Below are 24,268 nucleotides of genomic sequence, written 5' to 3' on the forward strand. Positions count from 1 at the left end.
TAGGTACCCTCCTGTTAGCTCTGCAAACTCTGGCAGGGTCAGTGCTGGAGTGAACTAACGAGTACAATGCTGACATAACTGCCATCAGGGCACCAGAATACCAGTCAATAGGCAGATACCCAACAATAAGGAGATGGTTCTGATACTGGAAGAAATCGCATGAAAAATCCTGGACTGCTTAACTATGAAGAAACCATAATCTTCCAAGTTTTCCTCAAACTTCAATCTGTTTTGCGTGGAAGGAAGCTATGATAATGAGGTAAGTAAGCTTTTGGTGGATGTAACTCAGGAAAGGCAGAAAATGTTCAGGAAATTCACGTAAAACCAGTGTGTAATTCACTTATCTGCAGATTTTCCTGGGAAAAAATATTGCATTGCAGACCGTACACTTTTGTTGCACTAAAAATTAGAAGGAAATTCTGCATCAGTAATTATTTTCAAATTCATCTTCACAAATCTGTTTTTTTAAGTTTCTATCCTCCAGCCTCCAGTTCCTCAGTTAGCTATAAATATTGCCACAACCGCATTTAAAACCACACTATAAATACCAATCCCTAGCTGACTTGCCACTAGAGACTCTTAAGCAATATGAAAAAGAATCCATATGGCCACCTTCCTCTTCTCCCTCACAATCCAGCTGTGTACAGGCAATCTCATCTCTTGAAGAAAGCTAAGTGAGGGCCACTGAGACTGGGATTTGAAAAATCTCCAGCAGAAGCAGCAAAGTATGATTTAGTTTCGAAGATATTGGAATAATTTCAGCTAAGAAATCTGGAAACCTGAAAGCTACAAAGAGTCAATGTATAAATGTGATAAACGTTAATAGCCATTTGTTAATGTCAAACAATTGCCTTTGTTTCAAAACACATCTGTGATGATTATTTTCCAGCTTAGACAAATTCTACCTAAAGAAAAAGCCTGGACAAGGTGATGTCATTCATTCTTTTTATATATTAGGCCATTCTGACATGTCACAAATCACTTTGCATTTTGCAGTTGCCAAAGTTTTCGGGTAAACTGCAATCCAAAGTGGAATAACAAAAATTTATACTGGAGAAAGTTTGCACTTGGATTACAAGTGTCCGGGGTTGGCTTCAGAACCAAAAATGGTGATGGCAAACAAGAAAATATAAGTGTTAACAAACACTGAAGTGACACTTTACATAAGTGTCTAAACTCTGCATATTGATTCCTAGTTATTAGTTATTGTCTGAGCATCCGGACCCTATTACAGATAAAATTAACCTTTTGACAACTGTAGTACAGACAGTGGCAATGAAAGTAAAAGGAGAGTTAGGAAAAGGGTAAGAGTAATGAGCGGAGAAAAAGATATTGAGCTGCATTTTACATGCGCCCACCAGGCGTATCAGGGGCAGGTGCCCACCCCACCACCTTCCCACCCATCTCTGAACTCACCCCCATAATACTGGGTGTGGGCAGGCACCAAAATTGGCATCCCAAACTCCATATTTAAATAGATAATCAAGGGTCAATTGAGCTTGTTACCAAGTCAATAGATCCTAAAAATGGCTGACATGGGTAGTTGGGCGGGAGTGGGCAACCCAAGTTTTTTTTTAATTCCTCAAAGAGCAGGAATGAAGGGGGGGCTTCTATTTTTGGGGGCTGCCCTTTGTAGATCTGAGACAGCCCCCTGGATAGAGCCCCCTTTCTTCTCACCCACCTGCTGCCTTAAACACTGTAACCACCCCCCCTCCCCTCCCTATCTTGCCCAAACCCTCCCTGCCCCAGGACCCCAGGCTTAGCTGTTTACGGGGATCCATTGGGCTTTCTTTTGCTCCCTCGTTGCAGTCCTGGTAGAGACAACTAACGCACTCTTGGCACTGCTGGGACTGATGGAGATGCTGGCCAATCGAATTGGCTGGCAGCTCCCAAGGGCAGGGCTTCCTCCCCAGCAAGCGGCGGAAGTTCCACACTGGCCCTGTTTAGGCTGCCTACAGTGCATTATGGCTGCAGGACAGGCTGGCGTGAAGCAAGTTGGCTCCACACCGACTTTGCTTCCGGGGAATGCAAGTGTCCAACCCCCAGTAATATTCAGCCCATTGTTACGACGATTGAAAGAATAATATAGATATGAGATGGGTATTTTGCCTCAGTTTTCACAAGATGTGCAATAACAGAAAATGAAGAGTGCAAGCACAGGAGGTGGAGCAGTATAACTAAAGAATGAAAAATATTAAATGCGACTAAAAGTGGAATAGATACTTAGCAATGATAGTGTGGGCAGATTTTTCTCTTAATTTGTGATAGATAACCAGCACATAGAGGAAACTTGGTTGGGAGGATGGAAATTGTATGCTCATAAAGAAGCCTATCTGAGTTTCCTTCCAACAATTTAAAGGTTTGGAAAAGGCAGCCAAGTGGAGTGTAAACAAGCTGCCAGTGGTTTCAGGGATGATGAACTTCAGTCATATAGATAGATTAGAGAAGCTGGGACTGTTCTCCTTGGAGAAGAGGAAGGTGGGGAGAAGACTTGGTAGAGGTATTCAAAACCATGAGGGGTCTGACAAAGTAGTTATAGAGAGAAACTGTTCCCATTGGTTGAAGGATCGAGAACCAGAGGGCACAGATTTAAAGCATTGGTAAAAGAAGCAATGATGACACAAGTAAAACCTTTTATTACACAGTGAGTGGTTAGGAATTGGATCATTATTTGAAAAGGAAAAGGTTGCAGGACTGGCTAATAGGAAACAGAGAACAAGTATAAATGGGTCATTTCCTGGTTGACAAGATATAATTTATATAAATTACTTGGATGAAGGAACCAAAGGTATGGTTGCTAAATTTGCTGATGACACAAAGATAGGTAGGAAAGTAAGCTGTAAAGAGGACATAAGGAGACTATAAAGGGATATTGATAGTTTAAGTGAGTGGGCAAAGATCTGACAAATGGAGTATAATGTGAGAAAATGTGAAATTGTTCATTTTGCCAGGAAAAATAAAAAAGAAACATATTACCTAAATGGTGAGAGATTGCAGAGCTCTGAGATGCAGAGGGATCTGATGTCCTAGTGCATGAATCGCAAAAGGTTAGCATGCAGGTACAGCAAGTAATTAAGAAAGCTAATATTATTGTTATTGTTTATAGTGAGGGGAAATGAATACAAAAGTAGGAACGTAATGCTTCAGTTATACAGGGAAGTGGTGAGACTACATCTGGAGTGCTGTGTAAAGTACTGGTCTCCTTATTTAAGGAAGGATGTACATGTTTTGGAAGCAGTTCAGAGAAGGTTCACTAGACTAATACCTGGAATGGGCAGATTGTCTTATGATGAAATATTGGACAGGCTAGGCTTGTATCCACTGGAGTTTAGAAGAGTAATATGCAACTTGACTGAAACATCTAAGATCCTAAGGGATCTTGACCAAGTGGATATGGAATGGATGTTTCCTCTTGTGTGAAAGTGAAATGAGAAGAATTTTTTATCTCCGAGGGTCGTGACTCTTTGGAACTCTCTTCCTCAAAAGATGGTTGAAGTAGGGTCTTTGAATATTTTTAAGGCAGAGGCAGATAGATTCTTGATAAGAGAGGGGGTGAAAGGTATAGGGGTAGGTGGGAATGTGGAGTTGAGGTTCCAATCGGATCAGCCACGATCTTATTGAATGGCAGAGTAGGCTTAAGGGGCTGAGTGGCCTACTCCTGCTGGGAAAAAGTGGGGTCTTGCAGAGAGCCAGCATGGACACAACAGGTTGAATAGCCTCCTTCTGTTCTGTAACCATTCTATGATGGCAGGGGCTCAGGGCCCATTAAGTGGCCTCTTAAAGGCCTTAAATGAGGCAAGGGCAGGCTTCCCGTCCAAGGCCCTGCCCGCCCCAGCATAAAATTGCGACCAGGTCAGGGCGGGCGGGATCCGGGAGGGAATCCTGTCCATGCAATTTCATGTTGCCCCCCACCACTGCCTCAAAACCTGTCCAGGAGGTGGAGTGTAAAATTCTAGCCTATGATTCTATTTGACTAGTGCCCATTTTGCACAGCTGCCCAAGATGAATTTCATCCTGAAACTTTTTATGCCAGTCATAAAGTTACCTTTTACTAGTTTGAACTTCAGTCGCCCACTGTGCCGCTCATCTATAGTTTAGATACTTCTCTCTATTTCTGCCTGTAACTGTTATGCTGGGATGGTTTTTAATAATGATTAACTGTTCCATTCATTCTCCAAAATCATTAAGGCCCTTGAAATATGGAGGTCAAGGACTCTTAGTTTTATGAAGCACAAAGTGCATGTAACAGTACTTAAATATACACTTAAAAACTACTTATAGTCACATCTGACAGTTGAGGACTCAAACGAGTTCAGTGTTCAAAATGACCAAGCCTTGTGAATCCAATTCTCATTACATTCTGCCACGTTCTGATCTACAAGATCCTTATCAAAATATCCATATAGGCTACACAGACCTGATGATCTCTTATTCACTTGCAGATCTTTAAAATGCAGGTTAGTAAAGAGAGAGCAATTTTACAATAATACTGACTGAAATGAGTGGAGGCATAAATATCCCCGCTTCCACTTTTTCAGGAATACAACTTCATGTAAGGAGGATCTATTTGATCCTCTGTCTTATCAATTTATTCAGTGAATGAGCTGATTTCCTCACTAATAAACTATTTTCCTATTGGGCTAACAAGATAAGTATAGCTCCCTTACTTTGTCATCTTATTCAAAATATTGAACAGAAATTGGATAAGGCCAGAAAATGCCCAATTTGCATATCACAATGAGCAAATAAATTGCAACGTTTTGCTGCAATACAGACAGTACACAAGCTTTGTGCTGCCTGTTAATTATAATGATTGCAACCTACAACCAGTGTTGAGCACACTTATGAGTAGCTACATGCCTGAGTCAGGAGTCGCAAAATCTTAAAGAGGCCAGTAAGAGTTCAAGCTAGCCTGCCCTACTTAAAGCATGCCTTCATCTCTTAAAGAGGTGCATTTTGGCTTGAGAAGGGCTGGAATTCACTGCAGAAGTGACTTGGAGCTGGGAAAGACAAAGGGAAAAACAACACAACTTGGCAGAGAATGGGCTCCAAGGTGGTCTGATGCAACACCAGAGGCCTTGCTACAGTAGGTGGACAGGAAGCAGTCTGGAGGCTCTTGAAACAAACTCTGAGAAGGCAAAGGGAGCAGATATTCAGGCAGGTCAATGCCAGAGTTTCACAACAGTCCAACAAGCTGAGCTGCAAAGGATCAAGCGGATTGCTAAGGCACCACCTGAGGAAGTAGCAGTCGGTTCTTAGATCACAAACATATAGTCCAGCTGCAGGATGCTAGCATTACCAGTAATTGTAGCAAAATGATCATGTTGCAGGGCTTGTAATCCAGAAACCTGACTAACGATCTACGGATAGGAGCTCAAGTCCTGCTATGGGGGGGATTTTATGCCCCCAGCCAGCCTATTTAAAGGCAGGAGGGCATGTAAAATAAAACAGGTGGCCAGCCCACCACCCATCCATGAACTCCTGAGTTGTGCCCTATATTATGGTGAGCGGCCAGTTAAGGGCCTCTTTCCACCTCCACTGCCATAATACAGTGGGAAGACAGAAGAAAAGTGACCAGCCACTACTTTTCCTACTTGGGGCAAAAGGCAGGAAGGACGCAGGTGGGGGGCGGGGGACGGAGGGATGGGGAAATACCTCCTTTGGGGAGTCCACCATGCCCATTGGAGGTGCCCCCCACAGATGGTAACCCCCTTTGTGCCTCCACCAGCCTTTAAAATGCAAAGCCCCCGTCCCATCCCCCCTTTGCTAGGGCTCCCAATCCCTTCCTGACCACAAACCCTGGTCTTAACTAAGTCCGCTAGACATGTTGTCTTTTTCTCACGACTCAGCGGCCACTACTGCATTCTGGCACAGCTGAGTCTACTTAGCTGCCAGCCCGTCAGATTGGCTGGCAGCTCTTGGGCAGGACTTCCTGTGCCTGAGGGACGAAGTCCCACTCTCAGCCTGTCAAGGCCACACCCAGCTTATTATCACTGTGGGGCAGCCCTTTTTAAAGTTGGTGGGCTGCCACCTGACTTTTCTATTGGGGGCAGGTGGCGGGGGTGGGGCAAGCAATATGCTTTCTCCACCAACCCCGCCCCCTCCATCCCCTTTAAAATTCACCCCATGGAAGTTAAAATCAGTTATTCAAGTAAACCTGGAATAAAAATCCTAGTATCAGTAATGGTGACCTCTTGAAACTACTGGATTATTGTAAGGAAATTATTTTGCTGCTCTCACCCCGTCTGGTCTATATTTGACTCCAAACCTACAGCAACACGGTTGACTCTTAACTGCCTTCTGAAATGGCCTAACAGCCATTCGATTGTCAAGAAGGCGACTCACTACCACCTTCTCAAAAGCTGTCACATGAGTTGGGACATATCCATAACTTTTATTGAAACCTTTATTAAATATTTAAATACCCTCATGAAACCTCATCCCACCCGTGGATGAGGTTTCATGCTTTTTCTGAAGCCCGCCAGGGCTCCCAGCCTGCCCGCCAACCTTAAGGTTGGATGCGCAGGCCCATTAATGATGTTAATTACTTTTTCAATGGCCTCAATAGGCCGTTGACAGGTCGGTGGGCACACAGCTGCACCCCCGCCGACCTAAAAATGGAAATGACGTCGGGAGTTCCACCCGACATCATCCTGCTCCATTTTATGCGTCGGAGAGTGGGCCCCGCCCCAGCTCGCTGACCGGAAGATCCTTCCCCTAGTTTCTGAGAGAGTAAAATGGGTAAGAGTAGGTAAATTGGTACGTGCTGGTCTGCCAAGCATGAGCTCTGCTGGTGATGAAATAGCTGCACTGAAAGGTGTCGCTCTCAAATGTAACATTGCAATGTTTAAATCTTGCTTGGTCTGTCTACATTTGAGAATAAGGGATTTCGCCACATGAATTATTCATTCAACTAGGCTATTAGATCATGGGTAATGAGGAGAAGAACTTGTATGATCAATATTCCACTTCTCACACATATCCTGAAATGGCTTACCAGTAAATTGTGAACTGTTATCCATAATGATCTCTCTAGGCACCCCAAATAAACTTAAAATACCACTGAGAGCAGGCTTGTCCAACCCACGGCCCACGGGTCTGATTGTGGCCCATGAAGCCCTTCTATGTGGACCCCGGAGTGATTGTTCAAAATGCTGGTAAGACAGGTCAGTGAGGTTGAGGATTTCCACAAGGGACTGCTCCTCCAATCACAGTCCACTCCCCTCCGGCATTTTCTGCCTTAGGCTCACTACTGAGCCTATCAGCAGCAAACATGGGAGAGAAGCAGGCTGCAATTGGAGGAGCAGCGAATATCAGCAACTGCTAGTATATGGAGATAGAGAGAGACTCTGGGGCGCGAGGGGCTTCTGCTCGCACACTTTTCTGCAACTCTGGCTGCTTTCCCCTGGCTCCAGCCACTTTCCCCCAGTTCTCCCTGCTTTCTCCCAGCTCCGGCCTATACCCCCAATCTTCCAGTGCTTCCCCCACCCGGCTCCAGCCACTTTCCCCCAGCTCTTGGCACTTTGCCCCAGCTCTCGGCGCTCCCCTCAACGGCACCTGCGGTTGGGTGCCGCTGAGCGTCTGCCACTCTCATCACACCTACCCTCCCACCTCCACCGCTGTTTGAGGGAGGGAGGAATTGTGTGGTGGTGTGTGCCTGTGTGTTTACTTACAGACAATATCCCTGAACCATGCAGTAGGTGGATTTTCAACTGTGATTGTCTGTTGCAGCATGATCAAATTTGTCTTAGCAAAACTGGAGCGTTGAACACCCATCCATATCGATTATCACAACATTTTTACTGTAAATATCCAAATCAGATACCTGACTGACCTAATGTTTACTATTATTACCCATCCAAATACAGGACTGGCCATTCTTATAATGTTAATTGTAAGTGTGTGTTTGTGTGTGTGTGAGAGCGAGAGGGGTGTGTGTGCGTGTGAGAGGGGTGAGTGTGTGTGTGTGAGAGAGAGAGGGTGTGTGCGTGTGTAAGAGAGAGGGGTGTGTGTGCGTGTGTGCGTGCTTTTTATTATTCATTCACGGGTTGTGGGTTTTGTTGGCTGGGCCAGCATTTATTGCCCACCCCTAGTTGCCCTTGAGAAAGTGGTGGTGAGCTGCCTTCTTGAACTACAGCAGTCTATGTGGTGCAGGTACACCCACAGTGCTGTTAGGAAGGGAGTTCCAGGATTTTGACCCAGCAACAGTGAAGGAACGGTGATATATTTCCAAGTCAGGATGGTGATTGACTTGGAGGGGAACTTCCAGGTGGTGGTGTTCCAATGCGTCTACTGCCCTTGTTCTTCTAGATAGTAGTGGTCGTGGGTTTGGAAGGTGCTGTCGAAGGAGCCTTGGTGAATTTCTGCAGTGCATCTTGTAGATGATACACACTGTAGCTACTGTGCATCAGTGGTGGAGGGAGTGAATGTTTGTGGATGTGGTGCCAATCAAGCAGTCTGCTTTGTCCTGGATGGTGTCAAGCTTCTTCAGTGTTATGGGAGCTGCACTCATCCAGGCAAGTGGGGAGTATTCCATCACACTCCTGACTTGTGCCTAGTAGATGATGGACAGGCTTTGGGGATTCAGGAGGTGAGTGTATGTGAGAGAGGGGTAAGTGTGTGTGTGCGCGTGAGAGAGGGGTGAGTGTGTGTGTTTGAGAGAGAGGGGTAAGTGTGTGTGTGAGAGAGAGTGGGATGTGTGTGTGTGCGTGTATTTGTGAGAGGGAGAGAGAGGGGTGTGTGTGAGAGAGGGGTGTGTATGAGAGGTGTGTGTGTGTGAGAGAGAGAGAGGTATAGGGGTGTGTGTATGAGAGCGAAAGAGGTGTGTGTGTGTGTGTGTGTGTGAGAGAGAGAGAGGCGTGTGTGTGAGAGAGAGTGGGGTGTGTGTGTGTGTGTGAGAGAGAGAGGGGTGTATGTGAGAGAGGGGTGTGTGAGAGGTGTGTGTATGTGAGAGAGAGGGATGTGTGTGTGTGAGAGACAGAGAGGTGTAGGGGTGTGTGTATGGGAGAGAAAGAGGTGTGTGTGTGTGTGAGGGAGAGAGAGAGGGGTGTGTGTGTGAGACAGTGTGTGTGTGTGTGTGTGTGTGAAGGTTGAGAGTGTGTGTGTGAGAGAGAGGTGAGAGTATGTGTGTGCGCGAGTGACAGAAGTGAGGGAGGGATGGGTGATTGTGTGTCTGGTCACTCCCAGTCTCAGGGTTCTCATGCACCCTCACCCCCACACATCAACCCACTCTCACAGTGGGTGAAGGTGAGTGAGTGAGTACCCTGAGACTGGGAGTGAGCTGGACACACACACTGTCACCCTTCCATAGCGAGTGGTTGTCTTTAATTAGTACTCTTTTCTTTAATGATCAATTTATTGTTTTGACTTTTTTTTTATGCTCAGCAAGTTGTTTCTTTTCATACATCAGCTTTTTAAAAAAAATTCACGTTTAATGTTTGCCAAACCTTATCTTTCTGAAATGTGCTTCATCAGCCTCTGAGTATGAGAAAAATTGAAATGCAGTCCACCAACACAAAAATGTTGGACAAGCCTGACTTAGAGGCCAGGATTTTATGGCCCCTCCCACCTGGTGGGATATTACGGTCCCATCGAACTGAATGGAGATTTAAATGGCTCGCCACATTGGCCAGGGGGAGACATGCTTCATCGGGACCATGAAATCCTGGCCAGAGTGTGTGCAACAGTTGTGCTTAATGTTTGTACAATTGTCAAATAATAGGGTACTTGGTAGAGTAGCCGACAATGACAATGAAGTCAGTGCCATGGACATGGAAGCGGTTGAATATAATTTTGGACCAAGGATGGGTAGGAACTTCATGCGGAATCAATGGTTCTTTGTGCTGACTTGGCATACGCTCTTGACATGCCTTTGCACTGCTTGATGATGATTTCAATGTCATTGTTCATACCCGGCAATAGACTGTCTCTCTTGCAAATCTTCCCATCCAATCTATGGCCATGTGTGAGTGATGAAGTTGTTGAAGAATATCAGGTGACAAAAATTCCGGTTTGCTGATCTGCCTGACTTTAAAAATGACTCACCAGGAGATGCCTAACTCAGCCCGATAAGGCTGAAATGGTCTCACGTATTCGTGGACATGCTTAATTGTATCTGGTCATCCTGAAATGATATTTTTCCACAGTTTCTATAGTGTAGAATTTTTTGCTGTTTCTTCTTGTAACTGCTGTCATTTGAGATGCGCAAAATGCACTAGATCAACTTGGAGAACATCTTCAAGTTCGATGTTAATGAAGTCAACTTGTAGATCTAAGGATACATCTTCTGTTTTTGCTGGGTTAGGCAATCTGCTAAGTGTATCTGATGTGACCATCAAGTCCTGGCTTGTAATTAATCTCAGAGTCGTAACCTTGAACCTTTAAAGAGACGTTGCAACCTGGGTGGTGCACTTGTCAATGGTTTTTGCCAAATCTTCAGTGGCTTGTGGCTGGTCTCTACCATAAGTCTTTTGCCAAATAGATAGGTATGAAAATGCATGATTCCAAACACTAAAGCTACTGTTTCCTGCTCAATGTTGGAGTAGTTGAATTGTGTTACAGACATTGATTTTGAACCAAATGCAATCAGTTTTCCTTTTTGTACTGTGCATGCTCCTAGACCTTTCTGTGAAGCATCTATCTCCAGGGTAGTTGCCTCTCTAGGATCATAAAATTGAAATGTCAATGGAATTAATTCCGTTAATGACTGTTTCAGTGCTTAGAAGAGATATTGATGGTCTTTGTGCTACAAGAAAGGCACATCCTTTCTCAACAATTCCCTTAGCAATGAAGATTTTTGAGCGAAATTGGGAATCTATGGAGATAGGAAATTCAACCCTTTCTTGATCCTTCGACTCTGTGGCGGTCTGACCAGTCGTCTCATGCCATGTAGCATGATTTAAGGCTGTTCACCATGTTGTAGCTGTACTAGATCTTGCTGCCAGGTTGAGCACTATGTCGTTTAGAAGGAACCACTGCTGCACACCATGTTGTGTTTTTATAATGATATAAAGGCACCAATCGCTCATCAGGGATTGCACAAACACGTTGTGGTTTCATTTATCAAGAACAGGCACTTGTGAACATACGTACATGGATAGAAAGCTTGAGGACATCAGAGCTGCAGAGCTGTGTCTGCTGTGTCCTGCTCCAGGCCAAAGTGAAACTGAGGCTGGATCACATGACACATTTCCCTTAAAGTGATGGCATGCTGCTATCCCCTTAAGGCATTTAAACAAAAGCCACTTGCATGCAGTAAATGGCACCCTGCACCATGGGAATCTACAATCCTGGCAAAGTCATCTGCACAGCCCAGATGCTTCTCTCAAAGAGAATGCAATCTATTCCCTTTTCCTGGCACACAGAAGGTCATCAATCACCTCCCTTATATAGCAGTGGAGACATCACCTGCTCAAGCCTGGAAGAATCCGAACACACAGAAGTCATGGGCATGGCTATCTTCACAGCCACTGGCAGTGCCATCCTCACCCTGCTCTGAAGTTGCAAGCCTGCTTGCATGAGGTGGAAAATTTTCTGTGATCACCTCCTTTGTAAAATGGTGACATCACATTCATTTTTCCTCAGTGAAGTTGAGGTAAGAGAATTGTTTACTGAAGATAATGGGCGGATAACATCTCCTGCTAAAAGCCCTTCTACACCCCTTCTCCCTCTGTGAACTGCTTGTTCCCCTCTGTGTTGCTTCTGCACAGTCTCCCTGTCATGCTGCAGCTTAAGGGGTTGGCATCCATGACTGGGAGCAAGTAGTCTGAGCTGAACCCTTAAAGTCAGATCTAAGGTCTTCACCACATGCAACACTATTCCCTGTCAACTTTAAGCAGCACTAAATCACACACACCACTTCTAAAAACTCAGAGCCAGTAAAAATCAATCAGAAACTAACTTGAAAATATTGAAAATCTCTTTAAATAGCACTGGTGGGGATTTGGCGGGAGTGCAGGGGGGGGGTCCTTCCTGTTGTTAAACACATGCTCAGCTGTGCAAGGTTAAGAAAGGGCAATGGCTAGAGCATTGAGGTCAAACACAGTACCGTTGACATTGAATCAATGTTACACACTGACTTACCTCACGATCTGCCTACTCTGCATACTCTGCAGACTCTACATACTCTTGATGCCCGCATTAACATTCCTGCCAGAATTGCATGCAGCAGGGTCCAAGCCAGAAGTACGTAATGGTGCAATGCCATTTTGCACCCAAAACAAAAATACTGACACCACAGAGCCAAATTTTTCTACCATTCTGTCTTTACCAATAATTACTGTTTCCCAATGAGGCTTTTAATTATAAGTAGATTTTTTACTCTACCATTCCACACCAGCTAACTCCCTCAATTTCTGGAATCCCTAATTAAATAGATAATATTTACCCATATGCTTTCCTATTAAGGACTAAATTCTGTCCTTACTTCCACACCAGTGATTACGACCACCTTGAAATCTTACGATCCAATATGCAAAGGCACGTTTTCAATGAACTTCCCTCATTAAGCAGATGATTGCTGCATATTAAAACCGCCTGAGCTGTACGGTCAATCTCAGTTCAAAGATTCAGTGCTCACTACTTTTGAATTGAATCATAAATCCCTAATTAAGAAACAAAAGCTAAAAATTAATATTATTACAATAAAAAGACAAACCAATGGTAGTATTCCATGAGCACAATTCATGTTAGTTCAATTAAACGAGTGAGGGAAGTCCTATGGAAGAGTAACATAGGAGGAGGATGGCATGAAGGCAAAGTAGCGGAGAGATCAAGAAGGAGGAGCAAAAGTTTGTTTGATTAGAGTCATTTCAAGGCTTTGGCAGGTTGGAAACCTAAATGCAGAAATTCAAACATGGAGTTGGATTAAAGGTGGACATGGATTTGGGACTTGACAGCACATTCAAGGACTTCCAGAAGAAATAAAGGTTGGAGATGGTTGGAGTTCACAAGAATGGAGGGATTAAGAGTCGATTTTCAGGAGGGGGTGATGATGCAGTTTTAAAAGGGAGTGGTACATTACACAAGGAAAGGGGACCGTTCTGTTGAAGGGTCATGAGGACTCGAAACGTAAACTCTTTTCTTCTCCGCCGAAGCTGCCAAACCTGCTGAGTTTTTCCAGGTAATTCTGTTTTTGTTTTGGATTTCCAGCATCCGCAGTAGTTTTTTGTTTTTATTTAAGGGAACCAATTTGCCAGCTAACATGGGGCCAAGAAGGGAAGTTGCATGCTCAAGCATTTGAATGGGAACAAGAGAGCATCATGTACAAGATGAACTCAGAGATAACATGAGGGGAGATAGGAAGGAAACTAGAGAAAGACAGTGATTCGGGGCTAGAGCAGGGGGAACCTTGGGGGAAGCTTGGCTTGGTAGGTTAGAGTAACGTAAGTATTATTGTAATTTTGGCAGGCATGTATCATTATCCATTTAAAGTAATATAAGCAGGCATTATTTCAGACATTACAAAATGTCACAAGTGTGGCCAAATTGAGACACAGGATGTAAGAAATGTGACAACAGGATGTGTACCATCACTAGAATTTTAATTTATTGTAGAATAAAACTCTTTATAGAACTTAGCAACGAGGAAGCTCAAATTTAGCAAGGCATTTCTACAATGTCAAATAAGTGGACAATTCCATAACATTAGCAAGTGGGTTCTTAAAAAAACTAATTTGCACCTTTCCTTCCCAAAAATCTCTTCAAAGTATTTAATGTTATGAACATGGATCTGTTTACATACTATTTGAGTACAGGGTTTTTACTTGGAGCTCCCCCATATCACTTGAATAATGGGACAGCACTTTAAGAATACTCCTCCTTTGTTTGTCAATGTTTTCTCTCTCAGATGCCATGGCTACAGATATATAAAAATGCAGTTGTCTCAACCACTTAGAAAGTTTACGAAAGTTTCACTTTCACGCTTATGCTGGTAATTTACACCATACGCAGCCATAATTGCACTGCACCATGGTGTTTATTAAATCCACATTACAGACATCCACCCTCCTGGCAATGCACTCAAACCCAATCTGCCACATAGAGTATTTCCTGTGACTGCTACCATGACAACAAACACTCACTTTATCAATGCGCTGTACATAAATTGCCTTGTACTCCACAGAATTCCAGAACCACCACTACCAGCCTAATTCTGTGCCCTCAGACTCCGAGCTGTATGTCCCAGACATGCACCTGTGCTTCCTTACAATGTGATTTGGTGACAGACAGTAAATTTAAAATGTGATGAAAATGTGGAGAACAAAAATGGTTAATCAAATTAAAAAGAAACTCTGGCTAACTTTAAGCTGCCAGAAGGTCTGGTGTCCAGACTGTCCCTCACCATATCCTCCACACCAAATGTTCTCTCTGAAGTTGGCACTCCACTTAGAAGAGGCAGGTGCCCCTGCTTGATAGCAGCTTTAGTCTACTCCCTTTTAAAATTTACTGATGGTTCTGACTTCTTTCATTTTCACCATTCAGGCTTTACCTATCCAGTGACACCACTGGTGTGTTAAGTAGGATAGATCTAGTAATTCAAAACTGGGTGTCTGGGAGGGGTTACAAGTCAGCCGCAGCAGCAGAATCAAATACCACCACAATTTAATACCATGGTCTGACTTGTTCACTCAATCTACCATCATGCCTGAAGACCAACACTGCATCAACAACAACCTGTATTTATATAGTACTTTTAATCGAGTAAAATATCTCCAGGCACCTCACAGGGATATTATGAAACAAAAAATTGACAGCAAGCCACATAAGGGCCTGAATTTTACCCTTGGCGGGTGGGCACGATTGGCAGGCCCACAACCGTTCGGGAAACAGGCCGCCACCCACGATCGGCTAATTAAGGCCCGCCCAGCGTGAAACGCATCTTCCCAATGGCCGGGAAGGGGTCAGGCAGGGGTGGGGGCCTGTCAGCTGCTGGGTCCAATGGCTGCCCGGCAGCCAGTTTAAAAACGGCACAGGCAGCTCCTTGCAGGTTGACAGGGAAGAACATATCTTCTGCTTTATGAACACTGAAGTTATGGCATCAAGTGCAGCTGCCGATGCCAGGCGGGAGGGGAGGTCGGGTAGGCACTCGGCCCCCCCCCGGTTTTCAGATGAGTGCCTCATGGTCCTCTTGGAGGAGGTGGCTGCCAGGAGGGACATCTTTGTCCCCAGAGATGGAAGGAGGAGGCCACTGCACCTAACCAAAAAAGCTTGGGAGGAGGTGGCAGCCCAGGTCAGCAGCCACGACATTGTGTGGCGCACATGGGTGCAGTACCACAAAATGTTTAACAATCTGCGGCGCTTGGGAAGGGTGAGTACCCTGTTGGCATGGATCAGTGTGGTGAAGTGTTAAGGTCTGGCCATCCCCCTGTGGAGCTCAGGGATGTTAGAGTCTGAGTGCCAACTGTCAATGAAGTTGGAGATGGCCAAGGGGGTGAGCCCTGGCTGCTTGGACTGAGTGCCTTGTGGCGTAAGGGCCACGACTTGGATATGTCCTGTGAGGTGTTCCTCAGGTGGGGTTGGCCAAGCTGCAATGGCGCTGCAGGTAGAGAGCGGACTAATCAATGCTCCTCTATCCTTTCAAGAGAAGACAAGCCATAACAACATTGAGAGGTCAGACAAGCAGAGGCCCCCCCAAACCTCCTAATCCTGACCAGATTTAAGCAGCACGCCTTGGAGCTGGAGAGGCGCCACACACCTCGGTCAACCGGCCACGGAGAGGCTGGGGTGTCAGACGAAGGTCAGAGTGCAGTGCACAGTGGTGAGAGTTTCAGATGGTACAAACATTCTTGTGCAGTCTCATCATTGATGGGAGCCTCAAAACTGGATTCCCCATTGGTCATTGAAAGACGATGGCACCAATATGCAGATCTCCATGGTCTAAGTGACAGTGTGACGACTTAAACTAATGACATGTTGTTGTTCTCCCTTAGATTTGCCAGCACGTACACAATCGCAGGACCCCAAAGAGCCACCCCTGCAGGGTATGCCAGTATGTAATGCTGCAAGCTTCACAGGCACAGGCCTCACAACTTGCACATGCAGCTAACTATTCAACTATGACAGCCACATCACCCATATAAATTGCACCACTTTCACTGACACAATTCCCACTCTCTTGCAGTTCAAGGTGGTGTATAACAGAAGGCAGCAACACCTAACTGGCGGGGCCAGGTATGGCGGCATTTGCTCACTCTGATGCAGTGATCACCAACGTTGAAGTGGTCATGGTTAAGGCCATGGTTAGCAGCCAGGCTGACAGAATTGAGAAGACAGTATGCTCATACTTCATCCTTCTTCTCATGTCCCACTTCTCCCTCATCCAGCAATCTCTTCAGATTTAAAAACTGTAGAAGGTGTAAGCATGTACTTCTTCCTTCCCCTTCCATCACCACAACCCTACCCTCGAGCCAATCTCCTTTCAGAAAATCAAGAACTGCAGCCTGACCAGTAGTGGAAGTGCAAAAAATGGAAGAGCAGGAAGACAGTGATGAAGCAGAAACACTGTGACTTGTTCTCTTACTCATAGCTGACAGCTCAGATCCTGACACTGTGGGCAGGATTTTCCGTGCCCGTTGGAGTCGGGCGTGTTCGGTGCCTTGAGTAGGCAATATGGCTAGAAGGCCAAAAATCGGTTTCACCACATCGTGAAACTAGTTTGCGATTGTCCACTCCGCCCATGGTTCCCCCCATCGGACGTCGGGAACCTCATTGTAATATATCAGCATATCATTATAAGGCCAGCGCGATGGAACCATCCCCCCAAACCCCCCCACCCCCCAAACCACGCCCCCACCCCCCCCACCCCCCATCCCCCGTCTGGATCGTCCACCCACGTTGGCATGATCACACACTGACATGTTTCACAACAGCATATAAAAGGCATGCACTTGGCGGGCTGCATTCTGAGGGGATCTCAGAACTGAGTACACAGTAACGTTGCGAAGCACTACACCTGTTGGACCTCAAGGCTGGGGCGTGTTGGGGGGTTGTCAAGGGCTGCCCTGTGGTTGAGGCGACTTGTGGGGGGGGGTGGGGGCTAGGGCTGCCCTGCAGTTGAAGGTAGCGTACATACACATGTGGAGTGGGGGGTTGGTGGGCGAGGGAAGCAGCCACACATCAGTTCAGGTGTACCCACATTGATATAGTTGGAGTCAGGCCCATTCAAGCAACGCAGAGGCATCAAAGTGCCAACAAGTGCTCCAGAACGTTTCACCCCTCGGGCACAGGCTGAAAAGTTATGAGCATTTTAGTGGACCACAGAACAGTTGGACAACTGGGCACATTGTACAATCTCCTCGCTAAAACTGGCCATGGAGCAATGCAATGTCATCATCCCAGTTTGGACCAGCCTCCCCCATGGTTTAAGCTAACAGTGCAGCCTTGCAGTGTGGGTTAGGAGATACCTGTGCCTGAGCTGAGAGCACAGCATGCAGTCCAATAGGCAAAGCTGCTGACAGTTGGTCGGGTGGAGTGGGGCAGAGGAAGGTGTGGTTTCAGGCAGCCATGCAGCGCACTAACTCTGGCCATCCAAGTGGTGGCAAGCACTCTCCAGGATGTGTTAAGGGGCCTTCAGACTTAACCAAGATAGGATCTTAGTACAGCCATGCTAAGCCACACATCTCTCTCTTTCATCCTACAGGAGGAGTACATCTGGATCATGGAGCCTGAAGTCCTACTTGTATGCCTCGTGGCTTACAGAGAGTGAAGACAACAGAGAAGAGAGCGACTGAGGCGCCTGGCTGCGCAAAGGGAGGAGAAACCCTCTGGAAGAAGGGGCGGCTGGAGCTCCCACACATGCCGCTGAAGAGTCACAGCGAGCTGTCGCTTGTCCACGCCTAGCGACACCCAGAGTTTATAGACACTGCCTTTCATTCCTGCAGATGATGAAGAACCCAGTGTTGTTGAAGACTGCGCATGTCTAGGGAACTGGTCGCTCACATCTGCCACCTGCTGCAGGATTTGGCACCAAGGGGACATGGAGGGCATCCACTGCCAGTGGCTGTGAGTGACAGTGCTGCTCAATTTCTATGCCAGTGGCTCCTCTCAGGGCTCTACAGGTGACCTCTGTGCGATATCACAAGCCTCCGCCCACAAATGCATCCATGAGGTCACGAATGCCATCTTTGCAAAGACACACAACTTTGTGTCTTTCTCACAGGACCAAGACAGCCAGGATGCAAGAGCGATTGGATTTTCCCCAGATCTCAGGTTTCCCAGAGGTGCAGGGTGCCATCAACTGCACTCAGGTGGCGCTCAGATCTTCATCGTAACATGTGGTCAACTATGTCAACCACAAGGGATTCCATTCGCTGAACATGCAGCTGGTGTGCGACCACCACAAACACATCCTACAGGTCTGTACATAGTGAGTGTGCACGACTCCAACATCCTCAGTCGGTCACAGATCCCTGAAGTTTTCCAGGGTCCACAGAGGCTGCAGGGATGGCACCTCGGGGACATGGGCTACCCACAGAGGACGTGGCTGATGATACCCGTGCGGTGGCCTCAGACTGCAGCAGAGCAAAAGTATAATGAGGTTCATGCTGCAACTCGCAACTTGTTCGAGCAGAGCATCGGGATGCTGAAAATGATGCTGGTCCCTGGGCCGGTCTGGCGAAGCCCTGCAATATAGTTCACAGAGGGTGTCACACATCATCATTGTCTGCTACGCCCTTTACAACCTGGCGCTGAAACAGGGGGAGGAGCTGGCTGAGGAGTAGATGGAGGAGCTCAAGGTCTCCTCCAATGAGGAGGACGGCAACAGGGATGAGGGTGAGGAGGTCCTCGAAGGCAATGATGATGGCGATGAGGCCCTTGCATAGGCCAGATGAGGTAGGTGCACTCGGGCGGCCCGCATAGCTGCTAGGTTTGTGGAGGGTGATGACGACATGCAGTGAGGAGAACCCATAGACTCTCACATTGCATCTGTGAACATTTGACTCCTGTCTGGCTTATGGCAGCGCACATACCATCTGTGAGAATGCTCCTGCCACGGAGACACAGTGGAGACTCTAATAGTCACTCAGTTGCAGGAGGATGTTGATGATATGTAGTGAGGACACTCCATAGATCTTCATATAGCCTCTGAGAATGTATGACTCCTGTCTGGCCAAGAGCAGCTCGCTTGTGCTCTGCGATCAGGGTCATATCAGAGAGATGCAGCCATGAAACTTTAAAAGAATCTTATCCTTCCTCCACTTTCAGCACCTGACCCCTTCAGGAGCACAGTGTCACTGGTCACAGATGCTGAAGAGATGGAGGCCAGCCCCACCTTAAAGGTGCTGAGAACACACAGAGAGAATGAGAGAACTCTGTGACACCTGCCCACTACATTCTGGCAGCAATAACAAGCACCATCGAGGTGCAGGCATCAGTAATGTATCCAGGGAATGTGAGGCCGGACCATCACTCTGGTCTGAAGGCTGCACAAAGCACAGGGAAGAGGCTTTGGACTGAGGCACCTGCCTTTATCTTGTGCAGAAAAGCTTCACATCTAAGTGGCACGAACACTGCTCGTCAGAACAAGCTGCGGAAGGCAGGGAGACATTCTTGGGAGTTTATTGACAATAGTGAACAGTATGTACAAGTGATTAACACCCATGCCCAGGCTGTGCAACTACATCTTCTTAACTTTCCTAACCCTGTCGCTACGTCTTGGTGTTACCCGGCCATCCACAGCGGAGGTGGAGGCAGCCTGCTGACTGCTTCACCCTGACTGTGATGACCTTGGCTGGCGACCTCTGGATGGCCGAGACCTGGAGGGCCCCAGCCTGCTTTTGGGGTCCTGCTGTGTGGCAGTGGCACCCTCCTCGGCCTGTGAAGCTGGAGCTGCCGAGGTCACAGGAAGAGGGGATTCGGATGGGCCGGACACTCATGGAGTCACCTGGGTGGGTGGCCCAGGGACAGTACACCATGTGGATCCTCCTCCCTATATGGGTGCCCAAAGGTCCCTGGCTATCTCCTTGAGGAGAAGTGGTAGCTGGAGTGAGATCAGGCTGCCCCGCACCCCTCTCGCGTATACACTGTTGGAGGTCAACTATGCTGTCAGTGATGGAGTTCAGCCTGCGCAGCAGTGCAGGAGTGACGTCCTGGACCAAGGTTTCCATGGCAGCCCCCATCCTGCCAGTGTTGACATTGGTGCATTGGCATTCGGGCAGAGTCACCTCAGCTGGAAGGCAGACGGACTCCTCCATCGTACCTGGCAAGCTGAGGAGTGCAGTGAACATCCCCTCCTATTGTTCCATAGCTTGCCTTTGCAGCTCAAACAACTGTGACATGATCGAGTCCAGGACTCGTCATCTGACTCGGACTCAGCAACATTCTGGCCTCCAACAGTCCTCCGAGTGCCAGGGACCTGGAAAGTCCCTGCCGCCACCCGCTGTGGATCAGAAAGTGCGATGTGCTCGCCAGATTATGATCCTGAGGCTACTGTAAAGCTAGGCCCCACCGAGGTGTGTGTCTCTGCACTGGTGGAGGGTGTGGGTAAGCGCTGTGACAGGACTTCAGGGAGGGTGTCTTCAGATTCCTCTTCAGAAGTTTCTTCGGGGTTTGATTGGAGGCCCTGGGTCATGGACTCCGTCAGCTTTTTCCCAGATGTGCCTGTGGAAGCAAGGGGAGATAATTAGTGCATGGCAGTGGCCTGTGAAACAGGACACATCACTCACAGCATGGTTGTCTGATGGATGTTACGCTGTTGGATCCTCACTTGGTAGAGCAGCGTCGACCTCATCGTCAGCACAGGAGTGGTCCAGATCCTCACCGGCCAGCTGGATGGGTCTATTTTCAAAGTCCATGAGGGCCTTGATTTCAGGCATTCTTCCACTGGCCTGCGACCTCTCCCACTTGTATGACAGCTTGCCCTGCATGAATAGAGATGGAGAGCAGTGTAAGCAGGATGCCTGCCAGGCCAGATGATAAGCATGCCTGGCATGCTGGTGGTGAGTAGTCCCATGGATGGGATGAGGACAATGAAGGTATGTGTGAAAGAGTGAATGATGATGTCCCTTGAACCGGCAGTGTGTGAGGGCCCTGTGGATGTGTGATGGGTTTGTGAGTGTGTAAGTTGAGAGTTATGAGAAGAGTGACTTACCCTGGCAGAATGGAGGAGATCATTCATCCTCTTGCGGCACTGGGTGGCTATTCTATTTTGAAGGGATTGGCACTGATCACTGCTGCCACCGCCTCCCAAGCCTGGTTGGTCACGCCGCTGTCCATCCTGCAGCCAGGGCAGGAGTAGAGGACATCCACAGCATCCAAAAGGCATTCCAGTGATGCATCATTAAACCTGGGGGCTGCAGTCTTTTTGCCTTTCGTGGACATCTTCCCTGCAGTAGTCCTGGGCTGGAAGTACTGAGATGTGTGCTTGCAGCTGGACTTTAAGTAGGGCGCCCGGTGTGATGAAGGGGTGGGGTGATGGCATGGCGAGCGAATGAGAGCCCACCCGCCATGGAAGCGGCGTGTTTCCTGGGAATGCATAATTAAGGCGGCAGGTTTGGGACAAGAAGGTGTGAAAAGCCGCCATTGTGGCCGGCAGGTAAAAGATCGTTTTCCCCACCCACTACTGCACTTAGTGCAAATCTGGGCCGATTCTGCCCTGTGTGTACTTTACAGGATATCTCAAAGGCAGGATCTACATGCTACATGCACGGGTGGCTGACAGCCTGGGTAGGGAACAAGGGTAGTACAAGTGCTAGCTCGCCGGAGGCCAAAATCACAAGTGATCTGCTGCAAAGGACTCAGATGAGGGCTTGGATGTAGCGGCCTATAGAGAGGATTGATTGAAATGTATAATTAAATGCTTAGTGTGTTAGTAGGCATGCCAGGAAGCCTGCAGTCACTGTTAAGGAACATGAAGAAGTCCGGCACCAAATTGACACAGGGTTTTGCGTGGAGTTTGGACCCATCCTTTCCAGCATGGCAGTGGTAACCAACTCCATTCACACACTTGCAGACCCAACTATGATGCAGCGTGTGATGGCCAATGTCACAGCTTCCATTGCAACATGAGCAAAAGCCACCCAATGTCTGAGTGCTGCAGTGGAAGTTCAGACTGAAATCATGCATGCTCTGCTTATTACCAATGCCCTTACCGTTGTCTGTCAGTCAGCCAGCTCAGACTGCTGACCTCCTCCTCGCCCCAAAACCAGGGCAGTGTTGTCTGCTGCCAGGCCTTTAGAGCCAGAGCAGCTTGAGGTCCTTCTGCAAGGCCATTTGCAGTCTCCACAATGAAAGTCAGCAGCCTGCCACAGAGGCAATTAGCTGATGTCAGTATGCAATATTGCACGGTTTGATTTATAAATATAATTTGGAACAATTATTTTGCCATGGTTTTTATTTCAACATTGAGGCCAAGAGGACACAGTGATGGTCAGTAAGAGAGAGAAGGCAAGGTCTCTGACTGCTGGAGAATGGGGAATCAGGGTTGTGTTAACTGCTATGTCAGATGCACGAGTTGATCGTGAACAGCTGGCCAGAAAAGGGAAGGGTTGGATGCCTCCTCCTCTTCCTTCTCCTCCTTAGCTGGTTTTATTGCAGCTGGTAGCAAGGGTTGTGTCCTCATGATGCCAAGATTGTGCAGCATGCAGCAGGCCATCATATACCTTGACACGTACTATGTTGCGTACTGTAGAGTTCCTTCAGAGGGGTCCAGGCAGTAGAAGCACCCAATAGCTTGCTTTATCACATTTTGTTTGGTTGCATTGCTTTCATTACACGTATGCTATCCATGTGCACATTGGTTGTACACCGGAATCATGAGACATGTGGTCTCTGGATAGCCCTAGTTACGCAGTATCCACCATCTGCTTTGTCATGGTGGCTTGAATGTAGATTGCACAGCTGAATGAAGATATTGGGAATATTGCCAGGACACCGGATATTGACCTGCAGAATATGATGCATATGTCTGGACATGGAGTGAGTGCGATCCCATTTGGTTATGGTAAATCTCATTGCTGACATTCAGTGCCAGCAAAGCGACATACATGCAAACAATGGCACTCCACATTGTGAGGAAGCTTGCAATCCTCGTGAAACCACGTGCTCACTTCATCTGATTGTCTCTACAATAGAGAATGAACTGTATCCAACTGTTTTGGAATACAGTTCCTCAGTATCTCCCTTATATAACAGCGGATAACAAAGTGGGTGATGGTGCAAATATCACCTGCTGCAGCCATTAGCAATGACATCCTTGTCCTGCTCTGAGGCTCTAGTTGTGGCTGCAACAGGTAGCAAATTTCAATGAGGACATTCTTAATGAAGCAGAAACATCTGTCACACTATTCATCACTGAGGTTCCAATCAGAGAACCACCCTAGGTGAATATGGCTTCCTGCTGAGAACTCTTCTCCCCTTCCTCCTTCTCTCTCTTCCAGCAGCTTGTCCTACTCTGTGTCTCCTCTACTCAATCCTCATGCCATGCTGTAGTCCAAGGTGGTTGAATACTACTGCACCCACATCTAGGGCAAATGGTTTGTGCAGAATTCTTGAAGTCAGGACAAAGTCCTAAGCAAATGTCACACAACTGCCTGTAGACTTCAGCAACTTTAAACAACTCTAGCAACCATCAAATACTTCAACAATTGCAGTAAGAGAAGAACCAGCAGAAATCAATTACCAACTAAGCTGAAAGTAGTTCATGATCCCTTTAAAGAGTGTTAGTGGGGGTGCCTTTCTTGCTGGTGAATGCTGTGCAAGGTTATGACAGGGTGTAAGTGTTGAGCTCCAAAATGTCTCCATAAAGCATTATAATCTGCCAGCTCTAAGTGTGTCCGGCAGATGTTCCCTGCTCATGTGCTAATGCTGTCAGAAAAATGACATCCGGCGTGGTTAGCACCTTAAGTGTGCATGCATACTGTGAACCCCATTTTGGAGGCAAAACAGCATTCTTAGCTTCGAAATAACCGGTGTTAAGAAGCTGAATTTTGCGGGCCTGGGGTGAGGTTATTTGCTCATGATCCTACAAGATTTAATTCCATTAGATAAGTATCAGAGCAGCCCATGCCAAAATGCAACAGGATCTGGACTATATCCAGTTTTGTGTTGACAAGTGGCAAGTAATATTTACATTGCATAAGTGCTAGGCAGTAACCACCTCCAGCAATGAAATGCTAAAGACATTTCCGTGGTCTTCTAAAACATCATAAACATCCAAAAACATAGCGGTGGGTACAAGTCAACAACACAAACCTACCAAAAACTTGGTTTTGGCATTCGGCATAATATTGGTAAATTTACTAAGTCGTAAGCATTGCTAGTGTGGGAAATG

This window comes from Cetorhinus maximus, chromosome 17 (assembly GCF_964194155.1).
Source record: "Cetorhinus maximus chromosome 17, sCetMax3.hap1.1, whole genome shotgun sequence".
NCBI lineage: Eukaryota > Metazoa > Chordata > Chondrichthyes > Lamniformes > Cetorhinidae > Cetorhinus > Cetorhinus maximus.